Source organism: Gorilla gorilla, chromosome 7 (genome assembly GCF_029281585.2).
Source record: "Gorilla gorilla gorilla isolate KB3781 chromosome 7, NHGRI_mGorGor1-v2.1_pri, whole genome shotgun sequence".
In the NCBI taxonomy this organism is placed as follows: Eukaryota; Metazoa; Chordata; class Mammalia; order Primates; family Hominidae; genus Gorilla; species Gorilla gorilla.
The window spans coordinates 129,145,185-129,168,280 of NC_073231.2; the positions used below are offsets into that span (position 1 = coordinate 129,145,185).

The 23,096-nt window shown below is 39.9% G+C and overlaps 1 pseudogene; it reads left to right on the forward strand.

The window, feature by feature from the left end:
- Positions 1-1,210: 1,210 nt before the first annotated feature.
- Positions 1,211-3,655, forward strand: LOC101152065 (peroxisomal multifunctional enzyme type 2-like; annotated as a pseudogene).
- The last annotated feature ends 19,441 nt before the right edge of the window (positions 3,656-23,096 follow it).

The window sequence follows — 23,096 nt, forward strand, 5'->3', positions numbered from 1 at the left end:
GAACTCCTGACCTCAGGTGATTGGCTTGCCTCAGCCTCCCAATGTGCTGGGATTACAGGTGTGAGCCACTGTGCCCGGCCCCATCTGTTTTTAACCTAATAATTTAATTAACTGCTGGATGCTCTCTTCTTTTATCAATATTTTTATATAAATATAATATTTCTTGGTATTTTATACTTGTTCCCAGAGCTAGTAAAAAACAAAACAAAACTCCCACAACCTTTCAGTCCTTTCTGCAGTTATTTTGCTGACTGACTATGCAAAGCGTAGAATATACAGTCATAACTAAATGGATTTCAATCTCAGGAAGGTGCCCAATATGTAAACAATTAACTGTAAGCAAATCAAACTGAAAATTTGTTCTTTCATGGCCTTGGAATGAGATAAATCTAACAGAAGCAGCTTCTAAAAATATAATCAAGACGATCTTGTATCTTTTAAAAAATAAGCCATTATTAGCAAGATCCTTCTCTCCTTCTGAAGTATGGGCTTCCCTTCACCGTAGCTATATGTGCCTCCATTTCTTAGTAAACTCATATCTTTCTATTCTGCTTTCTTAATCCTCTTATCTATTTATCCAGCAATTAAGTCAACTGATACCTATTTAGTGCCAACTGGGAATTGATTGTGGTAGGTGCTAGATCTATAATCATAAAACAAAACAAAACAAACTTAGTTCCTGACCTTAAAGAGCCTATGATCTCATAGTGAGACAAATATTAAATAAATAAGCATTAAAAAATACCTAGTCTCCGGGCACAGTGGCTCACGCCTGTAATCCCAGCACTTTGGGAGGCTGAGGTGGGTGGATCACCTGAGGTCAGGAGTTCGAGACCAGCCTGGCCAACATGTGAAATCCCATCTCTACTAAAAATACAAAAATTAGCCAGGCATGGTGGCAGGCGCCTGTAATCCCAGCTACTCCAGAGGCTGAGGCAGGAGAATCACTTGAACCCGGGAGGCAGAGGTTGCAGTGAGCTGAGATCGCGCCATTGCACTCCAGCCTGGGGGACAAGAGCGAGACTTCGTCTCAAAAAAAAAACAAAAAACAAAACCTAGTCAAAGTATGTGTCACTGCAGGCTGGACTCATGGTCTCACCACTGAGTTTTAACAGCTGGTGATACTGGTCACTGGTGTAGGGAGGACTGCGCCCAGTCTATGCCCTGGCTTTCGTAGAAAAAGGAGCACTAATTGTTGTGAATTATTTAAGAGGAAGTTGGTAAAGGTTCCTTAGTTGCTGATAAGGTTGTTGAAGAAATAAAAGACAAAGGTGGAAAAGTGGTGGCCAGCTATGATTCAGTGAAAACAGGAGAGAAGGTTGTAAAGACAGCACTGGATGCTTTTGGAATAGATGTTGTGGTCAACAATGCTGGAATTCTGAGGGACCGTTCTTTTGCTAGGATAAGTGATGAAGACTGGGATATCATCCACAGAGTTCAATTGCGGGGCTCATTCCAAGTGACCCTGGGAAGCATGGGATCACATGAAGAAGCAGAAATATGGAAGGATCATTATCACTTCATCAGCTTCAGGAATATGTGGCAGCTTTGGCCAGGCAAATTATAGTGCTGCGAAGTTGGGTCTTCTGGTCCTTGCAAATTCTATTGCAGCTGAAGGCAGGAAAAGCAACATTCATTGTAACACTATTTCTCCTAATGCTGAATCAGGGTTGACTCGATTATGCCTGAAGATTTTGTGGAAGCCCTAAAGCCAGATTATGTAGCATCGCTGGTCCTTCGGCTTTGCCAAGAGTTGTGAGGAGAATGGGGGCTTGTTTGAGGTTGGAGCAGGATGGATTGGAAAATTATTCTGGGACCGGACCCTTGGAGTGGTTGTAAGACAAAATCAGCCGATGGCTCCTGAAGCAGTGAAGGCTAACTGGAAGAAGACATGTGACTTCGAGAATGCCAGCAAGCCTCAGAGTATCCAGAAATCAACTGGCAGTATCATTGTAGTTCTAAGTAAAATAGATTCAGAAGGAGGAGTTTCAACAAATCATATCAGTCATGCAACATCTACAGCAACATCAGGATTTGCTGGAGCTATTGGCCATAAACTCCCTCCATTTTCTTCTGCTTATACAGAACTGGAAGCTATTATGTATGCCCTTGGAGTGGGAGCATCAATCAAGGATCCAAAAGATTTTAAATTTGTTCATGAAAGAAGCTCTGATTTCTTCTGTTTGCCTACCTTTGGAGTTATCATAAGTCAGAAATCGATAATGGTTGGAGAATTAGCAGAAGTTCCTGGGATTTCAAGGAACTTTGCAAAGGTTCTTTATGGGGAACAATACTTGCAGTTATATAAACCACTTCCTAGAGCAGGAAAATGAAAATGTGAAACAGTTGTTGCTGATGTCCTAGATAAAGGATCTGGTGTAGTAATTCTTATGGATGTCTATTCTTATTCTAAGAAGGAATTTATGTGCTATAATCAGTCCTCTCTCTTTCTCATTGGCTCTGGAGGCTTTGGTGGAAAATGGACCTGAAAGTCAAGGTAGCTGTAGCCATACCTAATAGACCATCTGATGCTATACTTACAGATACCATCTCTCTTAGTCAGGCTGCTTTGTACTGCCTCAGCAGAAACTGAAATCTGTTACACGTTGATCCTAACTTTGCTAGCCTAGCATGTTTTGACATGTGTACATGGATTATGTGTACATGGATTATGTACATTTAGATTTTTTGCCAGGCATGTTTTATAATCTGTCAAGATTCAAAGTGATTAAGACTTGTTTTGCAAAACCAGTATATCCAGGGCAAACTCTACAAACTGAGATGTGGAAGGAAGGAAACAGAATTCACTTTCAAACCACGGTCCAAGAACCTGGAGACACTGTCATTTCAAATGCATATGTGAATCTTATGCCAACATCTGATATTTCAGCTAAGACACCCTCTGAACGTGAGGAACTTCAGAATACCCTTGTATTTGAGGAGAAAGGTCACTTACTGCCTTTTAAGGATGTTGGGCGTGAGATGGCAAAGAAAGTAAATGCTGTATTTGAGTGGCATATTACTAAAGGTGGAAATATTGCAGCTAAGTGACCTGAAAAGTGGTTCTGGAAAAGTGTATCAAAACCTGGAAAAGGTTTTGCTGATGCATACTTTCAGATGAAGATTTCATGGTGGTAGTTCTAGGCAAGCTTGACCCTCAGAAGGCATCTGTTACTGGCAGACTGAAGGCCAGAGGGAACATTATGCTGAGCCAGAAACTTCAGATGATTCTTAAAGACTACACCAGGTTCTGGCTGGGCGCAGTGGCTCACGCCTGTAATCCCAGCACTTTGGGAGGTCGAGGTGGGTGGATCACGAGGTCAGGAGTTCGAGACCAGCCTGACCAACTAAAACCCGTCTCTACTAAAAATACAAAAATTAGCTGGGTGTGGTGGCAGACACCTGTAATCCCAGCTACTCAGGAGGCTGAGGCAGGAGAGTCGCTTGAACCCGGGAGGAGGAGGTTGTGGTGAGCCGAGACTGCACCATTGCACTCCACTGTGGGTGACAGAGCAACACTCAGTCTCAAAAAAAGAAAAAAAAAAAGACTACACCAATTTCTGAAGGGCACACTATATTATTAATAAAAACAGAATAATTAAATACTCTCTTCACCCAAATATGCTTGATTCTTCTGCAGAAGTGATCAGAACTAAGACGCAGAGGAAGTTACTTACCATTTTCAGATGTCAGATAAGTTTTCAGATTTTTTTTTTTTTTTGAGACCCAGTTTCGCTCTTGTTGCCCAGGCTGGAGTGCAATGGCACGATCTCGGCTCACCACAACCTCCGCCTCCCAGGTTCAAGCGATTCTCCTGCCTCAGCCTCCTGAGTAGCAGGGATTGCAGGCATGCACCACAACACCCAGCTAATTTTTGTATTTTTAGTAGAGATGTGGTTTCTCCATGTTGATCAGGCTGGTCTTGAACTCCCAACCTCAGGTGATCCACCTGCCTTGGCCTTCCAAAGTGCTGGGATTACAGGCGTGAGCCACTGTGCCCAGCCAAGATTTTTATTTTCTACTATTTTTTAAATGTATCATTATTTTACAAGGAACTATATATAAGCTAGCATATAGTTATCCTTCTGTTCTTAGATCTATATCTTCATAATAAAAAATTTTCACTCAAGTCTAGATTTTTTAGAATTTGTGATAGCATTTATAAAAGTTAAAAGGAAAATTAAATGAATAAAGGCCACTTTGATACCTTTAAAAAAATACCTAGCTAAAAATCATGAAATATGTAATATAGGAATATTGTACATTAAATGAGAGGCTAAAATACGAAGTCTTGTTTAGATTCAAGGGGTAAGAAAAACTTGTCTAAGACAGTGACTTCTATGCTGATAAATGAAGGATAAGGAATAGAGGTTAGATAGGTACAGGAGAAGGAAAGAGCATTCTAGACAAAAGAACAGCATATGAAAGAGCCCAGAGGTAAGAAAAAGAACTTTAAAAAGGACAAGTGTAGGCCGGGCGCAGTGGCTCACGCCTGTAATCCCAGCACTTTGGGAGGCCAAGGTGGATGGATCACCTGAGGTCAGAAGTTTGAGACCAGCATGGCTAACATGGTGAAACTCCCTTTCTATTAAAAATACAAAAAAATTAGGCGGGCTTGGTGGCAGGCGCCCGTAATCCCAGCTACTCCGGAGGCTGAGGCAGGAGAATCGCTTGAACTTGGGAGGCGGAGGTTGCAGTGAGCTGAGATTGTGCCATTGCACTCCAGCTTGGGCAACAAGAGCGAAACTCCATCTCCAAAAAAAAAAAAAAAAAAGGGAGAGAGAAGCTTTGTTTCTGGTTTCAGCATTTAGATGGATGGTAGTGGAATTATTGATACAAGGAACTTTGGAAGAGCAGCAGGTTTCAGGGGAAGATCAAGATACATGGGCTTGTAGTTCAGAAAAATGATATGGCCTAGAGATAGAAATTTGGGAGCAGTTGATATACAGATGGTATTTAAAGCCTTGAGAGTAGAAAACACCACCTGGGAAAACAGTGTCGACTGGTAAGAGAACAGAACCCCACACCAACTCTGCAGAACAACATGAAGCTAAAGGTAGAGGAGGATGCCATCAAAAAGGCCGGGCGCGGTGGCTCACACCTGTAATCCCAGCACTTTGAGAGGCTGAGGCGGGCAGATTACCTGAGGCCAGGAGTTCAAGACCAGCCTGGCCAACATAGTGAAATCCCGTCTCTACTAAAAATACAAAAATTAGCTGGGTGTGGTGGTAGGTGCCTGTAATCCCAGCTATTCGAGAGGCTGAGGCAGCAGAATTGCTTGAATCCGGGAGGCGGAGGTTGCAGTGAGCCAAGATTGTGCCACTGCACTCCAGCCTGGGTCACAGAGGGAGACTTACCTCAATTAAAAAAAAAAAAAAAAGGCAAAATGTTTAAGAACAAAAGAACAGCCATAGAATCTGTAGGAAAAACCACATGAGTGTAGAGTCGGCATAAAAAAGCAGGCAGAAGAAAAAATTTGTTTCAAGAAAGCTGTATGCTGTATTTCATGGAATGATGCTAAGTGGCAGAATATTAAAAAAGACTAAAAAAGTGCACATTGATTCGGTCACATGGCTGTCACTGATCCCCTTAGACTAGTTTGAAGAAGTGTTTTTGCAACTTGCTATGCCCTATTCCAATCATGCTGTTCTCCCTGACCAAAAATTTTAAAAAGCAAAAACCATTCTCCTACATTTTGCTTTGAAATCTATAGCACTCCTACTCCAAGGTGAGAAATTCTCCTTCATATAAAATGAATTCAAAACCTCTTTCATTTCCTTCCTCGCTTTATTCTCACATGACAACCTCCCCATCTTCTGAGGAAGATCCACTTCAAGGGGAGGAACTTAAAATACTTGTTCTTTCTTTCTATCATTACTTCCAGGCAATCATAACTCCACCAGTTTTCTGTTGAATGAAACGTTGGTTCTAGCATTTGCCTCTAGCATTAATTCAATTATTTAACAAGTATTTATTGTGTACTTTTATCACTAGAAATACAAAGACACAGTATTTATTCTCAAGAAGCTTATAGATTCCTAGAATAAGCAGAGATAGTGGTATGATATAGATAATAAACAAGTATTTTACTGAGAGGAATTACTTACGGACCATAAATATGTATAAAATCATTGATGACTGGACCAATGGAAATCAAGGCCACAGTAAGATGCCATTTTACACCCATTTAGTAGACAAATGTTACAAAGTTTGACATTGTCGAGTTTTGGAGGAGGAGATATGCATTCACAAAGTCTCTTGTACACTACAAGTGGAGTGGAAGTTCTGTGGCCATTTTGAAAACAGTTTGACATCACCTCCTAAAGGTGGACATTCACATGCCTTATGACTCTAGGTATTCAGCAGTGTTGGATACTTTCTGTTTGTCCCTCCAGGTCTGCTTTCCACCCTTCTTCATCCTGCTCTCCACTAAGTTGTTTGACTTGTATGGACTGCATCAACAGGATCCCATACACCATTGCTTCTGGTTGGGTTAGCTACTGGGGAGCAACAACAGGAAAAGAGGGAGGGTGAGGTTAGGGCATTTATTCCAATTCCCTCTGTGAGGTTGCTGTGCGGTGGCCATATCCCTTATCTGATGGTTACTGTTTCCCTCAAGGTAGCAGAGTCTACATGACTCTCCCTTTCCAGGTTTCAGTAACTATTCCCCGCCCTTGTTCCTTTGGGCTTAGGGGTAATAACTAGCACCATGCACCCTCACATTTGTAAATAAATGCTCTTCACAGGTACTATTGCATGCTAAGACACTGATTGATACAGTAATTGACACCAGACCTAGGTTAAAATGAAACAAAAAACAAAGAAACTTCTCAAAATAGGATTCTGGGACTGGGTTAGTCATATATTCAAACACTTGTGCACTGTTGTGAATGTAAAATGATATAGCTGCTATGAAAAACAGTATGGCAGTTCTTCAAAAAATTAAAAATAGCATTATTATTTGATCCACCAATTTCACTTCTAGGTATATACTCAAAAGAATTGAAAGCAGGGCCAGACACAGTGGATCACGCCTGTTAGTCCAGCACTTTGGGAGGTTCAGGAGGGCGGATTGCTTGAGCCCAGGAGTTCCAGACCAGCCTGGGCAACATGGCAAAGCACCGTCTCTACAAAAAATACAAAAGTTAGCCAGGTGTGGTAGCATGCACTTGTGGTCTTACCTACTCTGGAGGCTGAGGTGGGAGGATCACCTCAGCCCGGGGAGGTCAAGGCTGTAGTGAGCCATAGTCATATCACTGTACTCCAGCCTGGGTGATGGAGTAAGACCCTGTCTCAAAAAAATAATAAAGTAAAATAAAAAAAAAATTGAAAGCAGGATTTTTTATTTTTTGTTTTGCAGATGGTGTCTTGCTCTGTCACCCAGGCTGGAGTGCAGTGGCATGATTTCGGCTCACCGCAACCTTCGCCTCCTGGGTTCAGGCAATTCTCCCTGCCTCAGCCTCCTGAGTAGCTGAGATTACAGGTGTGCGCCACCATGCCTGGCTAATTTTTGTATTTTTTAGTAGAGACGAGGGTTCACTATGTCAGCCAGGCTGTTCTCAAACTTCTGAACTCAAATGATCTGCCTGCCTTGCCCTCCCAAAGTGCTGGGATTACAGGCATGAGCCACCACGCCTGGCGTTTTTTGTTTGTTTGTTTTGATGGAGTCTCACTCCATCACCCAAGATGGAGTGCAGTGGCACAATCTCAGCTCACTGCAACCTCCGCCTCCTGGGTTCAAGTGATTCTCATGCCTCAGCCTCCCAAATAGGTAGGATTATAGGCATGTGCCACCATGCCTAGCTTTTTTTTTTTTTGTATTTTTAGTAGAGGCAGGGTTTTGCCATGTTGGCCAGGCTGCTCTTGAACTCCTGATCTTAAGTGACCTGCCTACCTTGGCCTCCCAAAGTGCTGGGATTACAGGCATGAGCCACTATGCCTGGCATGGAAGCAGGATCTTTTTTTTTTTTTTTTTTTTTGAGATGGAGGCTTGCTCTGTCACCCAGGCTGGAGTGCAGTGGCGCAATCTCAGCTCACTGCAACCTCCGCCTCCTGGGTTCAAGCGATTCTCCTCCCTCAGCCTCCCAAGTAGCTGAGACTACAGGCATGCACCACCACACCTGGCTAATTTTTTTGTATTTTATTTTTAGTAGAGACAGGGTTTCACTATGTTGGCCAGGCTGGTCTTAAACTCCTGACCTCAGGTGATCCAACCACCTCGGCCTCCCACAGTGCTGGGATTACAGGCATGAGCCACTGCGCCCAGCTCTTCCAGGGTTTTATAGTTTTGGATTTTACATTTAAGTCAGAAAGACAATTTTCTTATGTTAAACTTATATCTTAAACAACCTTGCTAAACTGAACTATTAGTACTAGAAGTTTCCTTTTTTTTTGTAGATTCCTGTTTTTTTGTAGATTCCATTTTCTACACAGACGATCATGCTATATATGAATTTTACTTTTTCCTTTCCAATCTGTATGTCTTTTATTTCTGTTTTTTAATTATGGTAAAATACACATAACATGAAATTTGCCATCTTAGCCATTTTTAAGTGTTCAGTTCAGTAATGTTAAGAATATTCACGTAGTTGTGCAACCAATCTCCAGAACTTTGGCATCTTGCAAAACTGAAACTCTGTATCATTCAACGACTCCCCAGCAACCAGCCCCCGGCAACCACCATTCTACTTTCTGTCTCTATGACTTTGACTACTCTAGATACCTCCTATAGGTGAAATCATATAGGATTTGTCTTTTTGTGATTGGTGCATTTAACTTAGCAAAATGGCCTCAAGCTTCATTCATAATGTAGCGTATGTCAGAATTTCCTTATTTTTAATGCTGAATAATATTCCTTTGTATGTATATACCACATTTTGCTTATTCATTCATCCATGGATGGACACCTGGGTTGCTTCCACATTTTAGCTATTGTGAATAATGCTGCTATGAACATGGGTGTACAAATATCTCTTCAAGATCCTGCTTTCAGCCGGGCATAGTGGCTAGTGGAAGACAACCTAGACAATACCATTCTGGACATTGGAACAGGCAAAGATTTCATAACGAAAACTTCAAAAGCAATTGCAACAAAAGCAAAAATTGACAAATGGGATCTAAGGAAAAAGAGCTTCTGCACAGCAAAAGAAACTAGCAAAAGAGAAAACAGACAACCTACAGAATGGAAGAAAATATTTGCAAACTATGCACCTGACAAAGGTCTAATATCCAGCATCTATAAGGAACTTGAACAAATTTACAAGCTAAAACCAAACAACTCCATTAAAAAGTGGGCAAAGGACGTGAACAGACACTTTTCAAAAGAAGACATACATGTGGCCAACAAGCGTATGAAAAAAAGTTCAATATCACTGATCTTTAGAGAAATGCAAATCAAAACCACAATGAGATACCATCTCACACCAGTGAAAATGGCAATTATTAAAGAGAGTAAAAACATAACAGACACTGGTGAGGTTGTGGAGAAAAGGGAATGCTTATACACTGTTGGTGGGAGTTTAAATTAGTTCAACCACTGTGGAAAGCAGTGTGGCGATTCCTCAAAGAACTAAAAATGGAACTACCATTTGACTCAGCAATCCTGTTACTGGGTATATGCCCAAAGGAATAGAAATCATTTTATCATAAAGATACATGTATGCAAATATTCACTGCAGCACTAGTCACAATAGCAAAAACATGGAATCAAGCTAAATGCCCATCAATGACAGACTGGGTAAAGAAAATGTGGTATGTATACATCATGGAATACTGTGCAGCCATAAAAAAGAATGAGATCATGTCTTTTGTGGGAACCTGAATGGAGCTGGAGGCCATTGTCCTTAGCAAACTAACACAGAAACAGAAACCAAATACTGCATGTTTTCACTTACAAGTGGGAGCTAAATGATGAGAACTCATGGACACAAATAGGGAGACAACAGACACTGGGGTCTACTTGAGGGTGGAGGTTGGGAGAAAGGAATGTATTTTTTCTAATCCTTTAAGATCAGAAAATAACTGTATTTTTTCTGATCCCAGTAACTAGTATTGAGTACTAGGCTTAGTAACTGTGTGATGAAATAATCTGTACAACAAACCTTCATGACACAAGTTTACCTGTATAACAAACCTGCACATGTAACCCTGAACCTAAAATAAGTTTTAAAAAAGGGAAAAAATTGTCTTTCTACGTATTAGCAACAAACTATTGGAAATTAAAATTACAATACAGAGGCTGGGTGCGGTGGCTCACGCCTGTAATCCCAGCACTTTGGGAGGCTGAGGCAGGTGGATCACGAGGTTGGGAGTTCGAGACCAGCCTGACCAACATGGTGAAACTCCATCTCTACTAAAAATACAAAAATTAGCCAGGTGTGGTGGCATGTGCCTGTAATGCCAGCTACTCAGGATGCTGAGACAGGAGAATCTCTTGAACCCGGGAGGTGGAGGTTGCAGTGAGCTGAGGTGGCACCACTGCACTCCAGCCTGGGCGACAGAGCGAGACTTCATCTCAAAATAATAATAATAAAATAAAATTACAATACAGTATCATTTACAATAGAATTCAAAAACATAAAATACTTAGGAGTAAATCTGACGAAAATGTGCAAAATCTGTGTAAGGAAAACTATAAAACATTACTGAGAGAAATCAAAGAATATCTACGTAAATGGAAAGATACACTGTATTTATGGATCGGAAGATTCAAACTTGTTAGAATGTCAGTTTTCCCCTAAATTCGATCTAGAGTCAATGCAATTTCAGTCAAAATTTTAGTGGGGCTTTTTTTTTTGAGGGGGGGAATTGACAAATTGATTCTGTAATTCATATAGAAATTTAAAAGACCTAGAGCAGCCAAAACAACTTTGAAAAAGAAGAACACAGAGGGAGAATTAAAACTATCTGATTTTAAGACTTATTATAAAGCTATAGCAATCAAGAGTATGGAGTATAGTATAGTATAGTATAGTATAGTATAGTATAGTATAGTATAGTATAGTATAGTATGGTATGGTATAGCAGTATAGTAGTATAGTACAGTATAGTATGGAGTATAGTAATCAAGTAGGTCAATGGAACAGAATAGAGCCCAGATATGAAACCATACATATAGAGACAACTAATTTTTGACAAAGGTACAATGGCAATTCAGTGGGAAAAGGACAGTTCTTCTTTCCACATGGATTTTTCTTTTTCTTTTTTTTTTTTTTGAGACAGAGTCGCGCTCTGTCATGCAGGCTGGAATGCAGTGGTGCGATCTCGGCTCACTGCAACCTCTGCCTCCCGGGTTCAAGCGATTCTCCTGCCTCAGCCTCCCAAGTAGCTGGGATTACAGGTGTCTGCCAACACGCCCAATTAATTTTTTATATTTTTAGTAGAGACAGGGTTTTGCCATGTTGGCCAGGCTGGTCTCAAACTTCTGGCCTCAAATGATCCTCAGCCTCCCAAAGTGCTGCATATGGATATTCTTCAAAACATACTTCATATTGTAAACAAAAATTAACTCAAAATGGATCACAGTTCTAAATGTAAAACTTTAAATTATAAAACTTCTGGAAGAAAAAAAACTTCTGGAAGAAAATACAGGAGAAAATTGTTGGGATATTAAGGGAAATAAATATTTATTAGATAAAATGTCAAAACTCTAATTTATAAAAGAAAAAAGTGAAATATTTAAACTTTATCAAAATTTAAAATTTCTGCTTTTGAAATACTTAGTAAGTGTTTGAGAAGTCAAGCCACAGAGTGGGAGAAAATATTTGCAAAGCCTGTAAAGGACTTGTATCTAGAGTATAAAGAACTCTTTTTAAAAAACTAATCAGATGAATTTAAGGATCATCAAAACTCTTAGGAATTATGAACATGATTCTTTTATTTTATTTATATATTTATTTATTTATTTGTTTGTTTAAGACAGAGTCTTGCTCTGTCGCCCAGGCTGGAATGCAGTGGCACCATCTCAGTTCACCACAATCTCTGCCTCCCAGGTTCAAGCGATTCTTCTGCCTCAGCCTTCTGAGTGGCTGGGATTACAAGTGTGTGCCACCACGCATGGCTAATTTTTGTGTTTTTAGTAGAGATGGGGTTTCGCCATGTTGGCCAGGCTGGTCTCGAACTCCTGACCTCCAGTGATCTGCCTGCGTCTGCTTCCCAAAGTGCTGGGATTACAATCATGAGCCACTGTGCCTGGCCTTATAATTCTTAGTAATAAGAAAATAAACAATGAAATGTAAGATGGGCAAAAGATTTGGACATGTCACCAAGAAGATATATGGATGGCAAATAAGCACGTGAAAAGATGCTCAATGTCGTTAATCACTAGAGGAATGCAAATTAAAATCATGAGATACTACTAAATACCTAGAAGAATGACTAAAAAAAACAAGAAATATCTGACCATTCCAAGTATTGGCCGGGATATGGAGGAAATAGAATTATTGTGGGAATGTAAAATGGTATCATTTTGGAAAACAGTTTACCAGTTTCTTAAAAGTTAAACATATACCTACTATCCAGCCACCTCTAAGACTTGTACATAAATGTTTGTAGCAACTTTATTTGTAATTTTATCAGTTGTGTACTTAAATAAATGCAGTTTATTGTATGCCAATTATATAATTATTATGTCAATTATATATATATTCTTTAAAACATACTTCATACCAAGTACAAAATACCGTATACCGTATATACCTATCAATTAATGAAGAACTTATATACACACACACACACGCACACATACATATATGTATATTAATGAAGAAAAAAAGTGTTGATCTGATTCACAGATGGATCTATACAGTATGCAGGCACCAACCCCAAAAGTGGATGACTACTGTGCTACAAATCCCACTTAGGGGTAACCTTGAAAGACGATAGTTAAGGGAAATTATCCCAGCAGGCAAGAACTTTGGTATATCTAGTAATCCGTATCATGTAAAAGGAGAGAGAGCCTGAGGTATTGATCTACACTGGACTATGAGAAGTGGATAATGGGTTGGCTGACTGGTCAAGAACTTGAAGGGAATGAAATTGGAAAACTGGTGGCATGAAGTTTTTGGAAAAAGTAAATAGGTATGTAGAGTGTGTGAATTATTAAATGTCTATCAAAGAGTATTCAAACCAGAAAACCTCTCATTGATCAGTTGACAAGATGATCTCATCCTGTAGATGTTAGTTTCTTTCCCTAGCCATCCCAGTGCTCACTGAAAGGTTTTTACAAAGTGGTCATGGCAGTAGGAATGAAGGCTATGCAAGCACTCGACAAAATGGTCTTGTCCTCATCAAGGCTGACCCACCTACTACCTCTGCTGAGTAGTACCAAAACAGCTAAGAGCAAGATCAATACTGAGGCCCCAGTATGGCACTATTACCCAGGGAGAACGGCTGGCTACCTGGTGGGAATTGGAAGAGGAAGCACTTTGTTCTCACAGCAATGGAAACACCAAAAAATAAAGTATCGGAACATATCTGAATATTGATTTATGATTCCTTACCATAGTGCGTCCACCAGTACCATCATCTGTGAACATAGATTGCCTTAACCATCTTTGGGGTATTCCATACAACTTCATCTCTGATCAGGAGATGTTTTTATGGCAAACAATGTAGGCAATAAGCTTACCTCCCAGAATTCATTTGTCTTACCATGTATCCTACCACCTAGAAGCAGCTAGCTTGATAGAACAGTGAATTGACCTGTGAAGACTGTTATGGCATTGGGGAGAGACAACATTGAATTTGGGGTGGGGTCCTACAGGATGCAGCATATATTGGTTTTTTTCCACTTATTTTTTACTGTGGTAAAATACAAATAACAAAAAAATTGTGATCTTAGCTACATTTAAGTGTACAGCTCAGTGGTGTTAAATACATTGATAATGTTGTGCAAACATCACCATCATCCATCTTCATAACTCTCTTCATCTTGTAAAACTAAAACTCTACACTCATTAAACAACAACTCTTCATTCTACCCTCTCTCTAGCCCTTGGCCACCACTATTCTACTTTCTGTCTCTATGACTTTGACTACTCTAGATACCTCCTATAAGTGAAATCATATAGGATTTGTCTTTTTGTGACTGGCTCATTTAACTTAGCAAAATGGCCCCAAAGTTTATCCATATTGTAGCGTATGTCAGGATTTCCTTCTTTTTAATATTCACACATATATATATATATACACATACACACACACCACATTTTGCTTATCCATTCATCTATGGATAAACACTTGGGTTGCTTCTACATTTTAGTTATTGTGACTAATGCTGCTATGAATGTAGATATACAAACATCTCTTCAAGGTCCTGCTTTCAATTCTTTTCAATATATACCTGGAAGTGGAATTGCTGGATCATATGAGGAACCGCCATACTGTTTTTCAGTGACTGTACCATTTTACAATCCCACCAACAGTGCACAAGATTTCCAATTTCTACATACCCACACCAACACTTGTAATTTTCTTTCTTTCTTTTTTTTTTTTTTGATGGAGTTTCTCTCTTTCACCCAGGCTGGAGTGAAGTAGTGCAATCTCAGCCCACTGCAACCTCAACCCCCCGGGTTCAAGCGATTCTCCTGCCTCAGCCTCCTGAGTAGCTGGGATTATAGGCGCCCACCACCATGCCTGGCTAATTTTTGTATTTTTAGTAGAGACGGGGTTTTGCCACATTGGCCAGGCTGGTCTCGAACTCCTGACCTCAGGTGATCCACCCACCTTGGCCTCCCACAGTGCTAGGACTACAGGCGTGAGCCACCGTGCCTGGCCAATTTTCTGGTTTTAATGTTAGTCTTCCTCCTGGGTGTGAGACAGTATCTCATACTTTTGATTTGCATTTCTCTAACGATTAGTGATATTGTACATCTTTTCATGTGCTTGACCATTTGTATATCTTCTTTGGGGAAATGTCTATTCAAGTCCTTTGCCCAATTTTGAATTGAGTTTGTTGTTGTTAAGTTTTAGGAGTTTTCTTTATGTTCTGGATATTAATTCCAGGTGTATGATTTGCAAATATTTTCCCCCATTCAGTGGGTTGTCTTTCCTCTCTGTTGATAGTGTCTTTTGATGCACAAAATTTTAAAAAATTTCCTGAAGTCCAATTTGTCTATTTTTTTTTATTGTCTGTGCCTTTGGTGTCATATCCAAGAAGTCATTGCCAATTCCAATGTCATGGAAATTTTGCCATATATTTTCTTCTAAGAGTTTCATAGTTTTAGGTCTTACATTTAGGTCGTTAATCCATTTAAGTTAATTTTTGCATATGGTGCTAGGTAAGGGTCCAACTTCATTCTTTTGCATGTGGATATCCAGTTTTCCCAGCACCATTTATTGAAAAGATTGTTCTTTCTCCATTGAATGGTCTTGGCACCCTTATCAAAAATCTCTTGACCGTATAAGTGAGGGTGATTTCTGGGCTCTCTATTCGATCCCATTTGTCCTTATGTCTGTCTTTATGCTAGTACCACACCATTTTGATTACTGCGGCTTTGCAGTAAGTTTTGAAATCAGGAAGTATGAATCCTCCTGCTTTGTTCTTCTTTTTCTTTTTTTTTTTTTTTTGGAGACGGAGTCTCGCTCTGTCACCCAGGCTGGAGTGCAGTGGTGCGATTTCGGCTCGCTGCAAGCTCCGCCTCCCGGGTTTACACCATTCTCCTGCCTCAGCCTCCCGAGTAGCTGGGACTGCAGGCGCCCGCCACCTTGCCCGGCTAAGTTCTTGTATTTTTAGTAGAGATGGGGTTTCACCGTGTTAGCCAGGATGGTCTTGATCTCCTGACCTCGTGATCTGCCCACCTCAGCCTCCCAAAGTGCTGGGATTACAGGCGTGAGCCACTGCACCCAGCTCTTCTTTTTCAATATGGTTTTGGCTATTCAAGGTGTTGTGAGATTCCATATGAAATTTAGAATGGGTTTTCCTATTTTTGCAAAAAAAAAAAAACCCCAAAAAGTCATTGGGGTTTTAATGGGGATTGCATTGAATTTGTAGATCACTTTGGGTTATGTTGACCTCATCGACAGTATTAAGTCTTCTAATCCATGAACATGGGATGTGTTTCAATTTATATATGTCTTCACTAATTTCTTTCAGCAATGGTTTGTAGTTTTCATCGTACAAGTCTTTCACCTCCTTGGTTCAGTTAATATCAAATATTTTATTCTTTTTGTTGCTATTGTAAATGGAATTGTTCTTGCAATTTCTTTTTCAGATTGTTCATTGTGTTTAGAAATGCAGTTGATTTTGTGTGTTGACTTGGTAACCTGCTACTTTGCTGAATTCACTTACTAGCTCTTAACAGTTTTTTCTTTGGTGTGTGTGTGTGTGTGCGTGTACTCTTTGTTTTTTTCTGCTTATAAGGTCTATCTGCAAACAGATAGTTTTACTTCTTCCTTTCCAACATAAATGCTTTTTATTTTATTTTTTTTCTTAAATGCTCTGGCTAGAACCTCCAGTACTACATTGAATAGAAGTTGCAAAAGTGGGCTTCCTTGTCTTCTCCCTGATCTTGGAAGAAAAGCTTTCAGTCTTTCACAATTGGGTATGATATTTGCTGTGGGTTTTCGTATATAGCTTTACGTTGAGGTAGTTTCCTGCTACTCCTAGTTTGTTGAGTGTTTTTATAATAAAAGGGTGCTAAATTTTGTCAAATGCCTTTTTACTGAATCAACTGAGATGATCATGTGTTTTTCCCCTTCATTCTGCTAATTTAGTGTATTACACTGATCGATTTTTGTATATTGAATCATCCTTGCATTCCAGGAATACATCTTACTTAGTCATGGCATACAATCCTTTTTTTTTTTTTTTAATTGATATGGAGTCTCACTCTGTCGCCCAGGCTGGAGTGCAGTGGCATGATCTTGGCTTACTGCAACCTCTGCCTCCTGAGTTCAAGCAATTCTCCTGCCTCAGCCTCCCAAGTAGCTGGGATTACAGGCGTGAGCCACCACGCCCAGCTAATTTTTTGTATTTTTAGTGGAGATGGGGTTTCACCATGTTGACTGGGCTGGTCTCGAACTCCTGACCACAAGTGATCCACCCACCTTGGCCTCCCAAAGTGCTAGGATTACAGGAGTGAGCCACACACCTGGCCTACAATCCTTTTAATATGCTGCTGAATTCAGTTTGCTAGTATTTTATGGAGGATTTTTACATCAGTGTTTGTAAAGGATACTAAAGAAAACTACAAATATTTGTCTGTAGTTTTCTTGTACTGTCTTTGGATTTGGTATCAGGACAATTCTGGCTACAGAATGAGTTAGAAAGTGTTCCTTCGTTAAAATTTTTTTTTTTTTAGAAAAGTTTGAGGATTGGTATAGTTCTTTAAATGTTTGCTAGAATTCACTGGTGAAGCCATCAGGTCCAGGGTTTTTCTTTATCAGGAAATTTTTGATTACAAATTCAATCTCTTTGTTATTGATCTATTCAGATTTTCTTTTTTTTTTTTTTTTGAGACAGAGTCTCGCTCTGTCACCCAGGCTGGAGTGCAGTGATGTGATCTCAGCTCACTGCAACCTCCACCTCCCAGGTTCAAGTGATTCTCCTTCCTCAGCCTCCCAAGTAGCTGGGATTACAGGCGTGCACCACCATACCCAGCTAATTTTGTATTTTTAATAGAGATGGGGTTTCTCCATGTTGGTCAGGCTGGTCTCAAACTCCTGGCCTCAGGTGATTCACCTGCCTTGGCCTCCCAAAGTGCTGGGATTACAGGCGTGAGCCACTATGCCTGGCCCAGTACTAATAATTGTTTTTAAATATATATTAGTCTCTCAAATAATGTAGAAAACAAAAAAGTGCAGTTACAAGCCATTACTGCAATAACACTACTAGCTTTTATAATCACCCATGTATTTACCATTATTCAGTTCTTTATTTCTTCATACAAGTTCAAATTACTGTCTAGTATTTTTTGACATTTCACTCTGCAGGAGTCCCTTGACTGTTCTTGCAAGGCAAGTCTAGTGGTAACATACTTCCTCAACTTCTGTTTATCTTAAAATATCTTAATTTCTCCCTCGTTTTTGAAGGACAGCTTTTGCCAGATATAAGATCTTTGGTTGACAGTTTTTTATTTGATTTTTGTTTTTTAGCATTTTAGCTAACTGCCTTTGGTATTCCAATGTTTCTGATGAGAAATTTGTTGATAATCCCACTGAGTATCCTTTGTATGTGATGAGTTGCCTCTCTCTTGCTGCTTTCAAGATTCTTTTGCCTTTCAAAAGTTTGATTATGTGTCTTGGTGTGGATCTCCTTCAGTTAATCTTACTTGGAGAGTGAATTTCTTGGATGTTTATATTCATGTCTTTCATCAAATTTGGGAAGTTTTCAGCCATTATTTCTCCAAATATTTTCTCTGCTGCTTTCTTTCTTCCCCTTGTGGAACTCCCACATGTGTGTGTTAGTCTACTTTATTGTGTTCCACAGGTTCTTTATGCTCTGTTCATTTTTTTTCAATTTTTTTTTCTGTTCCTCAGACTCAGTACTTCCCAGTATCCTATCTTCAAGTTTGCTGATTCTTCTTCTGCAGATTTCTGTTCAACTATGCCTTTAAATCTCTTTACTAAATTTGTCATTTTAGTTATTATACTTTTCAGCTCCAGAATTTCTTTCTGATTTAGAGTCTGTGTCTTATTATTAATAGTAAAAGCAATAAAATAAATAAATAGCACAGTTTTCTTTACTTTCTCCACATTTTCCTTTAGTTCTTTGAGCTCTTTAAGACAGGCTTTTTTCTTCATACTACATGCCTCTTAGTATAAGACAGTTTTTAAAAGAGTTTTCGCCTAGTTTATCTGCCATCAGGTCTTTTTCAGAAAGTTTTTGTTAATTATTTTTTTTTACTTTAAATGGGCCATGCTTTCCTGTTTCTTTGTAAGCCTTGTGATTTTTTTGTTGTTGTTGGAAACTGAGCATTTAAATATATTACTGTAGTAACTCTGGAAATCAGATTCTTCCCCTTCCCCAGGGTTTGCTGTTTTTGTTACTGTTTTTGCTTTTTTTAAAAAATTTTTGTCTCTGTGCCAAGAATCAGCCTGAGCTGTAAACTTAAGGTCGTCTCAGCTTTTCTGAGCCTCTCTTTGGGCATGCACAGTAACTTTCTAATTTTCCCTGTATATGCAGTTGTTGAGGCTTTTCTCTTCACTTTTTTTTAAGACAGGGTCTCTGTTACCCAGGTTTTAGTGCAGTGGCACAATCATGTCTTATTGCAGTCTCACACTCCTGGGCTCAAGTGATCCTCCCACCTTGGTCTCTCAAGGATCTGGGATTACAGGCATGAGCCACCACATCTGACAATATATGCAGTTGTTTTTGAATGGCCTAGTCTTAATGTCCGGCTCCCCAAAGGGAAAAAGTGTGCCAGCCTTTTAAATACCCCGAGAGCCACAGGAAAAAGACTTGCAACATTGGAGGGAAGTGCAACAATGGCCATCCACCTTCATCTGTACCTCTGTCACCAGGAGGAGCAATCAGAGCACAGATCCCTGATATTTGGAGGACAGGGTCCTTTCTGCCCACTCTGGCTCCAACAAATTGTGTGTAAGCTGCTGCAGGAACACGTGCACAGCTGCCTGTCACAGGGCTGATTATGGGTAACTACTACTGTGCTAAAAGCTGAAATTGACTGAATTTAACCACAGTTTAGTGTCCAAGCCTTCCCCTGGAAGTTTGCAAGCCTTGAACAGACCCTAGAATTCCAAAATAGTAACATCAGACTGATTTTGCCAGTACAATTGTCTTCTAGGTGGGGAGACAGATTCCTGGTGTTTCCCACTCCACCATCTTCCCAGAAACTTTACAGTATATGTGTTAACCAGCAGTATTTTATGCCACCTCCCCCACACTCCGAAATGCAATAGAAAAGTAAGGGCAGGGATAACTTGTGTCCCCTCTCGCCACTGCATTTAATAACCCACTGGAATTTTTGCTTTCCATTCCTGAGACCTTGGGATCAGAGACTTTAGAATCTTATCTTAGTGCTCAAGGAAGAAGCTCTCACCAGAGAACATGATCATGGTTCCAATTGATTGGCCTCTTTTAGGTCCCCATGCCACTGAACCAACTGGCAAAGACAGCAATTACTGTACTGACCAGGGTAATTGATTCTGATTATACTAGGGGGAAATATGGAAGCCAGGAAAAGTGTTTGCAACCCAGGGAATTCATTTGGGATGCTTTTAAGTACTCCCTTTCAATAGTCTTGGTCACTGAAACACTGCAATAGACCACAAAGAATTCATATCTTGCAGGAATGAAAATATGGGTTACCCTATTAGGTAAAGAACCCTGTCCAACTGAGGTACTGATGGAAGGGAAGGGCAATAGGTAAATGGGTGGTGAAAGGCAGTTCTGATTGCCAACATAAACCTTATGAGTAGATACGGAGGTAAATACTATAGCAGCCGGTTTTTAAATGATCTTCTCTCTTCCTTCAACCTCCATTACCTTATATGAGTAACACTGGTTGTGGTATCATTTTCGGTTTCAGGTGGGAATGAGTAAAATGACATAGTCACACAATGATTCAGTATCTAATGGACTTTTTATATCCCTGATGTTAAAGACAAACTTTTCACATGGACAAAGAATAAAAGTGGATACAGGGGAGCAAAAGGGGTAGACTGTGCCAATTATTTTATTTGTCCTCCATCCTTCTTCACTCTACTCCCTGCTCCAGAAAGCTGACCATATAGATTACAGCAGTGGGCTCTGTAAGTGTGGTTTTGACCTTGTTTGACTAACTGGAAACCCTAGCAAGAGCCTGAAGAGAAGAGAGTGAAGTCAGAGCACTTTTTCTCCTGGTTCCCTTTATGAGGTAATGTTGCCTGGGGCTGAATAGATGCTGTGACTGCAAATCACTGCTTTTCTCAAGGTGGCAGACTACACGCAACTTCCTTTGGGTTTCAGCAGCCACTCCTCATCCATTACAGCCTAGGAAAGGTAACTAGGGCCAAGTGACTACTTGACATTCCCCTACACCAATAATCTTTCATTGAGTTATTCTCTCTTCAGTATGGTGTTTCCTAATGCCCAAGTGGATCTCTTGCACAACACGTACAACAGACAGAAGGTGCAAGAATGTCCTTAAAACAGTTTACAATAATCAAAACCTGGAAAAACTCTAAGTGCCCCACAGTAAAGTGGATTGATAAATAAACTGTGGTTTACTCACAAAATGGATTCTATAGCAGTCGAATGATATACAATATGCAATCCTATAAAAAATTTTAGCAATAACATTACATGAAAAAAGGAAGCTCCAGAAAATATCACACATGTAGTAGCATAATACCCTTTCTCTAAGGTAAAAATCTGATATTTTAAAACGTGATTTGTAGGAACACACAGATGCAATAAAATTACATACAATAGAAAGCAAGGAATGATGAATGATTGAGGATTATAATTATAGTGGGTGGTAATGGGTTAATGTGTCCAATAGGTGATTTGGTTAGTTCCTTTTAAGAAACAGGTTTTTATGGGCATTTATTATTTTAAAAAATAAACTTTCAAAAGGCGGGGGCATGCATGAATCGATGACAAGCGTGTCATAATGCATGCTGATTAATTCTGCATACTTGATGTTAAATTTAAAAGTGGAAGGGACTTATACAGGAAGCTATGAGAAATTAAAAGGTCCCAATTTAGCCTAGGGATTTAGGGAGATCTTTCTGGACCATCTCTGATGCCTAAAGTAGTCAAGTGAAAGGAGAGTTGACAGTGGGTGAGAAAAATTATTGCTGGCAGAGGATATAGCCTGAACAGAAGCCCTGAGGAGAGAAAAGGCATTTTTTTCTTTTATTATTTTTTAAAATTATACTTTAAGTTCTGGGATACATGTGCAAGAAAAGGCATTGTTTATAAAATGGCAGTTTTGTGTTAGTATAAGTTTGTGTTAGTTTTCTGTAAACGTTGTAACAAGTTACCACAATCTTGGTGGTTTAAAAAATTCTTTCACAGTTCTGGAGGCAGAAATCTGAAATCAGTATCATTAGGCCAAAATCGAGGGATTGACAGGGCTGCACTACTCTGGAGGATCTAGGGAAGAATGTTGTGTGCTTCTTCAGCTTCTGGTGGTTGGCTGCTGACATTACCTTGGCTTGTGGCTGCAGGACACCAATCTCTGACTCTGTGGTTTCACAGCCTTCTCCCTTCTGCATAAAATCTGCCTCTGCTCTCCTTTTTTAAGGATACATGTGATTGATTTGGGGCCCACAGAGATAATCCAGGATAATCTCCTATTTCAAGATCTCAAAATCTAAAAGAAACCCTTCCTCCTTTTTTGTTTTGCCATATAATGTAATGTTCACAGTTTTCAGGGGTTAGGACAAAGATATCTCTGGGAGTGGGGGAGGGGGTAATTTCTCAGCTTACCACAAAGGTTTTGTGCAACATGTGAACTGCAAAAACACTCTTCTGAGCTGGATGCGGCGGCTCTAATCCCAGCACTTTAAGAGGCCGAGGCGGGTGGATTACCTGAGGTCAGGAGTTTGAGACCAGCCTGGCCAACATGGTTAAACCTTCTCTCCACTAAAAATACAAAAATTAGCCAGGTGTGGTGGCACACACCTGTGATCCCAGCTACTTGAGAAGCTGAGGCAGGAAAATAGCTTGAACAGGGAGGCGAAGGTTGCAGTGAGCCAAGATTGTGCCACTGCACTTCAAAAAAACAAACAAAAAAACTATTCTCTTCGGCCTTGACAGCATCCCTACATTACCTGAAAAATCCAGATATTTCCAATTGTAATCAACTAATAGCTGAAATTGGCAACTTTTCTCTTTTAATGTCATTGCCGAGGACCCTTTACATATATAGAGAAAATACAGAGTGTAAATGGTTTTAATTTTGAAGCCCAATTGATCATTTTTTGTGTTTTTTATGGATTGTGATTTTAGTATATCAAAGAACTTTTTGCCTAACTTAACATCATGATGTGTCACTTCAAATATGAAGCTATAGAAAAAAGAAAGATTGGCTGGGCACGGTGGCTCAGGCCTGTAATCCCAGCACTTTGGGAGGCCGAGGTGGGCGCATCACCTGAGGTCGGGAGTTCGAGACCAGCCTGACCAACATGGAGAAATCCTGTCTCTACTA